This window comes from Mastomys coucha, unplaced genomic scaffold, assembly GCF_008632895.1.
Source record: "Mastomys coucha isolate ucsf_1 unplaced genomic scaffold, UCSF_Mcou_1 pScaffold15, whole genome shotgun sequence".
In the NCBI taxonomy this organism is placed as follows: Eukaryota; Metazoa; Chordata; class Mammalia; order Rodentia; family Muridae; genus Mastomys; species Mastomys coucha.
In genome coordinates, this window is record NW_022196897.1 from 149,060,012 (window position 1) to 149,070,399 (window position 10,388).

Consider the following 10,388-nt stretch of genomic DNA (forward strand, 5'->3'; position numbering starts at 1 on the left):
AAAAAAAAAAAAAAAAAAAAAAAAAAGAAGAAGAAGCTGTGTGTGAGGTTGGTTTACTCCGACTCTCACGTGTTCTACCTCCCGAATTTAATGTTTGGTTTTTGCTTTTCTCCTCAGGTTTATCTCAATGTTTGTTTTCCCTCTTGGGTTACATGCTTCATTTATTTCCCGTCTTCCTAGTTTAATGACAAAAATCTCGTAGAGCGATGGGAGGAGAGGGTGCTGGTTACGTTCCCCAAGTTTCTCTGCCTGAGGTTCCAGCTCCCACTACCATCTGAACTGCTTATAACTGACATTCTCTTCCTTCGTTTGAACTGAGCAATTAGGAAATAGATTTCCAAGTGATTGGTTTTTGTTTACCTTGGGTTTGACGGTTCTGTCTTTGTTGATTGCATTGTGGATAGTGTGGCATGGCCAACATTGGCTTCCTAACAACCCAGGTGGTTTTGTGACCCAGAACCTATCAGGGTTAGAGTCCAGGAAGTCAGCGCTTTTTTTTTCTTTTCCCCAAAATGAAAATGTTTATGTTTTACTTTTTAAAGTTGTTCTAAACGATTTATTTATCCAGCTTGTGGGTGTACATGCGCCGTGAAGCACAATGTGTGTGTGTGTGTGTGTGTGTGTGTGTGTGAAGCCGCTGTGCTTTTCGGTCCTGGAGATCAAAGTCAGGATGATAGAGCTTGGTGCCAGGTACCTTTATAGGATGAGCTGTCACACAAGGCTTGTTTTTAAATGTTAATAGTCCCGATTTTGTTTCCAGTTATTTTCTCTGCTTCTCTGTCTTCATCCTCTTTGTTTTTCCCATGTACTGTAGGAACTCAAGTTGCTATTTTTTTATTGTTTCTGCGGTACTGGGGCTTGAACTGAGCACCCTGTGCTTTCTGGGCAAGTGCTCCACCACTGAACTACACGCCCAGCCCCTCGGGGTTCTCTTTTACAGTAGTTTATTCTCACAAATACATTTAGTTGTGGCACAGAAATAGGACTGGTGGTACACAAAAAATCTGAAGTTTGGGAACACCAATACTGAGGAAGTCATGGAGCATCAAACACTAAACCAGGAGCTTCGCGCTGACACGGGACCTAGTCACCGGGACGTCACTAACCGGTAGGCGGACCTTGGGACTGGCTTCAATTTGGGAAGCCCGCTGCTGCTACACACTCATAAACCACCAGAGGGCAGCACTTCCCCGGTCTCTACTATGGGCCTGAGATCCGTTCAATAGGGAGCAATTTATTCCTTGGGACAGATCCTTGGGACTGATGTCTGGGACACACCTCCCTTCAAAATTGCATTTGACAACTGGAGGGGGCAGAGGGGGTGGACGAGAGAAGGGGGGGAGGGAAAGGCGGAGGGGGATGGGGAGAGAGAGAGTTTTTTTGTTTTTTGTTTTCTTTTTGGTTTTGGTTTTTCGAGACAGGGTTTCTCTGAGTAGCCCTGGCTGTCCTGGAACTCACTCTGTAGACCAGGCTGGCCTCGAACTCAGAAATCTGCTTGCCTCTGCCTCCCAAGTGCTGGGATTAAAGGTGTGTGCCACCACCACCCGGCGAGAGAGAGTTTTAAACCTACTCTATTAGTGTCTTAGAAGCTGTGGGTGGGCAGAGGTGGCAGCTTGGGGATTTGGACAGTGGAGTCTTGACAATTTGGAGAGCAGTGCTCCAGGGGGAAGGGGAGGTGAACCTACTCCTGGGGGCGGGGCCCTGAGTCCATGGTCCTTGTGTGTGTGCATGACAAACATTAAGTGGGGTGGACAGCTGGCGGTTGGTTTTGGATAAGTGCCAGATACCTTTTGTTTAAAAGCTCCTTTTCTTATCCATCCACCTCATCTATTTGTGTGGGAAACAGGTGGGTGTGCATATATGCGTCTGTGTGGGTGTGGGCATGTGAGTGAAGAGGCCAGAGGCAGAGGGCAGACATTTTTCTCTATCCCTCTTCGCTGTATCTTTTGGGACGGGATCCAACTGACCTTGGGTTCACTAATTTGGCTAGGATGCCCAGTGAGCTACAGGGATCCTCCTGTCTGTGCCTGCAACATGACACACAGACATTCACCACCATGATTGACTTATGTGGGTGGTCATGTTCGCCTGACAAACACTTCACTGACTGAGCCATCTCCCCAGGCCCTCCTAACCCCTTCTCAAGCCCAGGCTGTTGTGTGTCTAGGAGACACATCACGGAGGAGAAGGTACATTTAATAAGTTACGGCTTACAGCAGCCGGTGATGTTTCCTATGAGGTGCTAAGTGACTGAGGGGTTTGTCCCTTAGGCAACTGTGCTTGGCCTGAGAAGTGGAGGGTGAGAGGAATCCACTAGGCACTCAGAGTGTTGCAAGCATCAAAATCTCTCCCATGCAAAGGCCCTGAGGTAGGCATGGACTTCCTCTGTGCAGGAAGGGGCAAGTCCGGAGTACAACTGGACGGGAGAAAATGGTCGGTGGGTGGAGCTGGGTACAGGTGGGGGCTGGGCACTTCAGAGTACAGAACTGGGGCAAAATGTGTGTTCCAAAGAGGATCTGGTGTCATAGGTAGTATGCTTGAAGCATCGTAGCGCCCAGCTCACAGAATGGAGTGAACCAGATGTGGCAGTAGTGGCGGGGGGCATCTGTGTAGGGGCACAGCTGCTTAAAGACCGAACCCGGGGATCCACTGTGCAGGTGCAGGACCAGCTGAGGAGCATCCTCTTAACAGGGTGAAAGTTACCGTTTTGTGTCCGTCTCTCACTGGAAACAGAGTGCATCTGGAGAGAACGCATTGTTTTCTCTAACCAGGCCATGATGACTAATTATTAAAGTCACTTCAAAAGGTTACCCTGTGCAGACATGCGATTGAGTGGAGAGGAGAGCTGGAACTCTGATTCATTCCGAAACCCCGGTAGATAGAACCCGTGTGTGGTTTCTGAGCACAATGACTGCGAACATTCTCTTTAACTCAGCTGTCACCACAGGCGTGACACAAAACAGAAAGCGTTGCATCCGCTCCCTGGAGCATCCGGGGCAGCTCATGGCGGAGCTTGAGATCTCTGCTAGACTGTTTAGGGGAGGTATCACTGCCAGGTGAATGATAGAGGCCTGGTGCTGGAGAGGCAGGGTACCAGACCTGGAGCTGGGGAGCTGTTGCTAGGTGTGGCTTTGTCACATAGCAACCACATCCCATCTGGCCCAGGCCTCTCTAGTTTTGTTGCTCAGTGACATTCTCGAGGGCTGGGACATCTGGGTAGCACCTTTTTCGGCTCTCTGAGCTTTAGTTTTCTTTTGGTCACTTTAGAGTTTTCCCAGGGGCTACCTCACTCTATAAGCCATCCCTTCTTTGGAAATCTACCGACTTTAATTCCTATAGTCCAGACTGCACTGAGAATAAACCTCCTTGTTTCCTTCCCTAGAAGGGTGGCCCAGTAGCTTGATCTGGTGATGTGTGAGCCCGCTGTGATCCCATATAGGAATGTACAAGCACACTAGATTTAAGCCAGGGATGTAACTGGTCTGATGCCTTAGAGGGCCCTGAGCCCCTCCACTTTGTTTCCTCTCCACAGGACTGGCAAAGGGACAGTCATCGAGTTAGTATCAGGGCCCAAGATGATCTGGGGCTTTCTAAGGGTCAAGTGTATTGCTAGACACTTGGCCAACAGGGCCACATTTCCTCCTCCCCTGCCCGTGTGAAGCTGTCAGTCATTCCCACCTGAGGAACAAGAGGCTCAGGTGATTTCCCACACAGTAAGCAGGATAGACATGGCACTGCTGCTCATGTTGGCTCACTCCTGCCCTGTCACCAACCCCTCACACTTACCCTCTCTTCTCGGTTAATGCTCACAACAGCAGCAAGGCCATCAACAGGCCCCAAGTGGTGGCGGCCTCTTTCTGAAAAAAAATAATTTATTTGCTTATGTGCACATACCCATGAACACACATGTGTCGTGGCACGAGTAGGGAGGCCAGAGGATAGTTTTTGCGAGCCTGTGCCTGGCTCCTAACCTAAGTCCCAGGGACTGGACTTAGGTCATCGGGCTTGGCAGCAGTTGCCTTCACCCGCTGAGCTATGTTGCTGACCTGTCAAAGGCTTTTTTAGGAGACAGGATGGAGACTTGGCATCCTCCCCTGGCCTCTTGGCCTGGTTTGGGAGTCAGGAGGCCTCCTCCTGGGACCAGGCTCAATGGTGCTCACACGGAGTAGAGAGCCTCCTGGTGCAGGGTGTTGGCCATGTGCTGCATGTTGCCAGAGTTCTGGCCTTAGACCTATGCCAGACTAAAGCCATGCCCCCTGGCCCTTCTTTGAGAAGAACCGGAAGATGTCTGCCTGCCCTCTGACTCCAGGAAGCTGACTAGTAGCTGGACTAGTCTGGAGAATAGCTCCCTCCAAACAGCAGGAGGGTTGGTTACCGCCTCAGGAGTGGCGTCGTTCCGCTGCTGAGTGTTCCCAGGAAGAGAACAGTGCTGAAACGAAACAGGAGCCATCGTTCCCCTGAAGGCCATCCCCGCGTCATTTCAATGAACGTGGAATGCTCCACGTAAGTAAAAGACTCTTGCTCCCAAGTAGATCCCCCAAGGGTGTGAAGATTCCCCAGCCACGCAAATATAATTTTGCAGATTATTTTCCAAACCTGACTACTTCCCACCGTTTTCTCATCACATGAGAGTACAGTACCAGCTCAAGATGGAAGCGGCAAGGGGCTTTTACTGTGTGTGTGCTCGTGGGTGTGTGCATGCACGCCAGAGGTTGGCCTTGGGATAAAACTGCCAAGCTGATTTCCTAGGGGCTGTAACAGCCTACATCCCAGCAACGTACAGATGAGCATCCAAGAAGCCCAATGCTCTTGTCAGCATTTGCCATTGTATTTGAAAGTGTCGTGGCGCGGGCTATGGTCTCAGCTGCTCAGGGACTTGAGGTAGGGTGCACTCTGGTGCTTACGGGTTCAAGGGCAGCTTGGTCGTTATAGCAAGACCTTAAGGTAGAGTGCATTCTGGTGCTTACAGGTTCAAGGGCAGCTTGATCCTTACAGCAAGACTGTGTCTCAGAAAGTCATTCGAATAGACATGTGAGTATTCACCATGGCTTTCATTTGAATTTCTTTGAGAATTTTTTTGTTTTGTTTTGTTTTGAAGACAGGGTTTCTCTGTGTAGCCCTGGAAGTTCTGGAACTCGCTCTGTTGACCAGGCTGGCCTGGAACTCAGAGATCTGCCTGCCTCTGCCTCCTAAGTACTGGGATTAAAGGCATACACCACCACTGCATACCATTACTATTATCGTATAAAAATTGTTTATATTTTGTGTGCATGTATGTGGACACATGTCATGTTATATGTACAGAGGTCTGGGGACCACGATATTTACTCATTCATTCATCATTCATTCACTCATTCATTGATTTACATCTCAAATGCTGCCCCCTTTCTTTCCCTCTATCATCCCTCCCATCCCTCTTCCCATCCCTCTTCTCCTTCTCCTCTGAGACGGTGGCCCCCCCCAGCACATCCCCCCTCACCCCCAACATCAAGTCTTTGCAGGATTAGGCGCATCCTCTTTCACTATAGCCAGACAAGGCAGCCATGTTAGGGAACGGATTCTATGGTCACGTGACACCTTTAAGGACAGCCCCTGTTCATTCGTTGGGGGACCTACATGGAGCCTGAGCTGCACATCTGCTACATATGTGCTGGATATCTTGGTCCAGCCTGTGTATGCTCTTTGGTTGGTGGCACAGGCTCTGAGAGCTCCCAGGGGGTCCAGGTTAGTTGGTCTGTTGGTCTTCCTATGGGGTTTCTGTCCCCTTCAGGGCCTGCAATCCTTCTCCCAGCTCTTCCCTAAGAGTTCGAGGACCACTTTTGAGATTCATTTCTCTCTTTCCACCACATAGATTCCAGGGGTCTAACTGAGGTCATCAGGCCTTGCAGAAAAGCATCTGCCGAGCAATCTCACAACCCAGAGAAACACAGGAGTTTTAATTTTAGATTTTTGAGATAGGTTTGGCTGTGTAGCCCAGGCTAGCCTCACTTCTTTTTTTTTTTTTAAGTATGGAACGCTTCGCGAATTTGCGTGTCATCCTTGTGCAGGGGCCATGCCAATCTTCTCTGTATCGTTCCAATTTCAGTATACGTGCTGCCGAAGCGAGCACAAGCCTCACTTCTTTTCTTTCTTTCTTTCCCCTTTGCTGTGATAAAATACTCTGATAACCAAGGGAAAACAGGTTTATTCTGGCTCACATTTCAAGGGTGTGGGACAAGCCCATCATGACAATCACATCCACCCCAGGAAGCAGTGAACGATGTGTTTGTGTGTGTGTGTGTGTGTGTGTGTGTGTATTGCTCAGCTTCCTATCCCTGTTTACAGAGTCTGGGGGTGTGGCCAAGGAAAGGCTCTGCTTACAGTGGGCTGGGCTTCCCACCGAAATGAGCACAACCCACATGGTTCTGCATAGGCATCCCCGAGACCCTTCTCCCGGGTAATTCTTGTCAAGCTAACAATCATAGGGGTGCATCCAACCTCCACTCCAATAGCATTTTCAGCTCTCACCTGTGTCCAAGCCTCCTCCCATTTTCTGTTTGTCTTTCTCTCTCAGAAGCTGTGGTTTCTCTAGACACAACTCCATTTCCAGTAGGGTACATCCCACCCCTTAACATTTATAAGTAATGTTCTTGTCTGCTTGTTTTCTTTTGTTGAAATTAGGTCTCACATAGTCCAGGCTGGGCTCAAGCTTACTATGTAACAGAACTTGTGATCTTGCGGCGTACATCCCTGAGTATTGAGATTACAGATGTTTGCCACTGTGCTGGGGTTCGAACCCAAGGCCTTGTTCATGCCAAGGAAGCACTCCGGTAACTGAGTGAGATTCCTAGCACGCATTTGTAGTTCATCTGTAATGTCTTGCTCTCAGCAGATTTTTTATTAGCCAAACCAGCCAGCCAACCGCTACCCTCACCCCATGCCACCCCATGTCGTTTGAACTCATTTCTTAGTGTATCTGAGACAACTGCGACGATAGCTGAGGGCTTTATTCTCTATTGTGGACATTTCCGCTTCAGCTGAGGGTTATGGTGGGATGAAGGTCAGAAGGTGGAGAAGCTGGGATCACATCTGCTGCTTTCCCAGCCTCTGTGATTAATTACTCTGCCAAAAGCAATCTAAAGGGGAAAAAGGTTTGTTTTGTTTTGTTTTGTTTTTGCTTTTTCCTTTTGGCTCACAGTTCAAGGGTAGACAGTTAATCTGGTGGGAAGTCAAGGTGGCGACAGGAAGCAGCCAACACACATTCTGTGCTGCGAATTCTGTGTTGAGCCCCAGAGACGGCACACACCCTCCCTAGGGTGGGTCTTCCTGCTCCAGTTAACCTAATCGCTGCCATTCCTTTCTGTTGTACCTGGAGGTTTGTTTAGTGATTCTGGCTCCAGTGACATCGATAACCACACTCGGTCACCATAGGCTCTTCACAGTCTTTGGAGGGAATGGGATTTGGTAAATGTGTCTGTCACCTCTGGTTCCCATTCCCTTTAGAGAGTGGGTACTTAGTACCCTTTGTCCCCAGGCTACTCAGGCGTGTGCCCAACAACAACAACAACAAAAACCCTGCTTTACACCCAGCAGCCAATCAATGTAGGTGCTAGATGTTGCCCTGGGGTGACTGATGGCTGAGCCAGGCTGGTGTGACTGAGGCTGTACAGTATTGTGTGGGAGGTAGAAGGAGGAGCCAGACGAGCAGCCTAGTCAGTAGATGGAAATGCTGGCAGTGGATGAGTTCCCTGTAGTTGGTTATCCCCAACCCCCAACAGGGTAGCTATTTTTACTACCCAGGCTGGCCTCAAAAATCTCTAGGTAGCTGAGGATGACCTTGAACTTCTGATCCTACTACCTGTACCCCAATGCTGGGATTATAGTGTCTCTGCTCTGTTGTATTAAGTTCTGGTTCTGGAAATCCAACCTAAGGTCTAGCGGTTGCTTGCCTAGTGAGCACACTACCAACTAAGCTATATGGGTAGAGCCCTCCCATCTTCAGCTGCCTTAAGGGTGTGTGTCAGCATCCAAACAAAGCCAGTGGTTGAAGATCTGGAAGGGTCTGGCCAGTGGTTTAAAAGACTGCTTCCATAAAAAGGCCCTGTTGCCAGGGACCATCTGTGGATGTTCTGAGAGAAACGGGAAGGCCTAGGATTGACTAATATGATGCACATTTACTGCTTCCATGCTGCCTGCCATCAAGGCCTGAGAGATGCGCTCTTTTGTCTAATTAGCCATTGTGGCTATGTCTCCATGGTGACTTTTATGTCAGTGCTCAAAAGACACGTGTGCATCCATTAGAGGGATGGAGTTGCCAAACACAAGTAGTGGGCCCAGGATGAAGTGGCTTTTTACAGCAGAGGTATAGAGCTGCTTCGGAAAGGACCAGAAGCAGCGGAAGGATGGCTGTTCTGAGCCATAGTTGGGAGTGTGAGACCTGGGAGGGTAGGTGCTCACTTCCGTTCGGGTTGGGAATTCCCCAGGGAAAGAGTCATTTATTATCTTCTGAACAGATACCAAACATAGTTTTAGAGAAGGAGCCAGAAAGGTGTTAAAAATTGGTTCAAAAGGAAAGCCAGACGGCAGACCTCAAGTGTAGGTATCTGAGAGTTCAGAAAGCAGAGTGTAATAGTGTGCCCCTGTAACCACAGCACTTGGAAGATGGTCAAAAGTTCAAGGCCAGCCTTGGCTATCTGCAAATTCCAGGCTACCGTAACCTATAAGAAGCACCTTTAAAAAAACACTCACACAGTCGGGCAGTGGTGGCGCACGCCTTTAAGCCCAGAACTTGGGAGGCAGAGATAGGTAGATTTCTGAGTTTGAGGACAGCCTGGTTTACAGAGTGAGTTCTGGGGCAGCCAGGGCTACACAGAGAAACCCTGTCTCAAAAAAGAAGAAAAAAACCCACAGAAGTTGTTTAATAGTTTGAACAAGCTGAGTCTCATAAGAGAACAGGTAGAGGGCTGACAAAGTTTAGCCTTGGATTTTTTTTTCTTCAATATTGGGGACTGAATCTATAACATTGTGCTTAGAAAGGAGTGTTTTTTTTTAATTTAATTTATTTTTTATTTTTTTTGGTTTTTTTGAGACAGGGTTTCTCTGTGTAACCTTGGCTGTCCTGGAACTCACTTTGTAGACCAGGCTGGCATTGAACTCAGAAATCTGCCTGCCTCTGCCTCCCAAGTGCTGGAATTAAAGGTATGTGCCACCACTTCCCAGCTTAGAAAAGAGTTTTACCACTGAACTCTTGAACCAATGAACATTGTAACCCGAGCCCAATTTTTTTTTTTTTTCATTAAAGAGCAAGGAGTGTCCAGTTTATCCAGTGAGTTCTCTGATGGCTCAGTGACTGGCTTGGACCAGACCCTTGATAAGACTGGGCCACCAGGGCCTGGGCCTTTGGGGGATGGGCAGGGGCTTCTGGGGTCTGTCTCACTCTTGCCCAGTGTTTTCAGAATCTGCAGAAGGCCCAGAATGTGGTCAGTGCAGCACAGGCTGTGGGGCTTGAGAGGAGAAGGAGGGCGGAGACACCAAAGCTAGGTTACAGGCCACCAGCTCAGCCCCTTGAGGGCAACGCTTCCACAGTCCAGTCTGCCGAGGGATATGCTGCAAAGGGCTTTTGTGTTTCTCCTGGCTGCTTTGTCTGCTGGGTTCACAGGACAGATCAGATCCCCAGCTGGCTTGCCAGGCTCAACATGAGCTGAGGAGAGCTCCAAATATGAGTTCTCAGGCTTACAGCCTGCCGGTCATAACAGGAGAATCTCATCACATAACTTACCTGGAGGTGGCTCAGTCTGGGCCCAGGAAGCAAGCCACATAGGTGGTGCTGCTTTGAAACACACCCCTCACTGGTAGCCAGTTTTTCTTATTTTGCACATACGGGGGAACTAAAACTAAAGATGGCTATTTCCACCTTTAGAGTCTGAAGGTAAGTTGGGAATGAGTCAAATATAAGATAGCTAAGGGGGCCAGGATGGCATTGTGGGATCGTTTACTGTGGGACCTCAGAGCACTGTCTTCCTCTGGCCTAGTTCACAAATTGGCTGTCTAGTGGACCTACAGTCATCTAAGAGAGCGCTTCCTGACAATTTTAAGAGCTTTGGGACCTCAGTGTTCTGGGCTCAGTTCTCATGTCTGTGATGCCCCATGAAAGTCTCCTAGAGCAATGATTGCATTTTAGGGTACTGGTAGCGCCCTAGGAGTTTACAGGCCATGTGGTAATTTCTCATGGGAAAAATGGCTGCTGTGGAGCTGAGGAGAAAGGCTCAGTTTGAGCTTCTGGGCCAGCATGAAACCCAGAGTGTGACCCTAGCTCTCACAGAGAAAGGCCGAGCGTGGCAGCTTGTACCTGGAAACCTAGTACTGGAGAAACACAGACAGGAGAGTCTTTCCCAACCCCAGCCTCCTGC

The 10,388-nt window shown here is 48.9% G+C and overlaps 1 non-coding gene across 1 annotated transcript; it reads right to left on the reverse strand.

Annotated features, from left to right (window-relative positions):
• Window positions 1-6,002: 6,002 nt before the first annotated feature.
• LOC116092650 lies at window positions 6,003-6,109 on the reverse strand. Its single transcript, XR_004119391.1, has one exon. It is a non-coding gene; the product is annotated as a U6 spliceosomal RNA (small nuclear RNA).
• Between the last annotated feature and the right edge of the window lie 4,279 nt (window positions 6,110-10,388).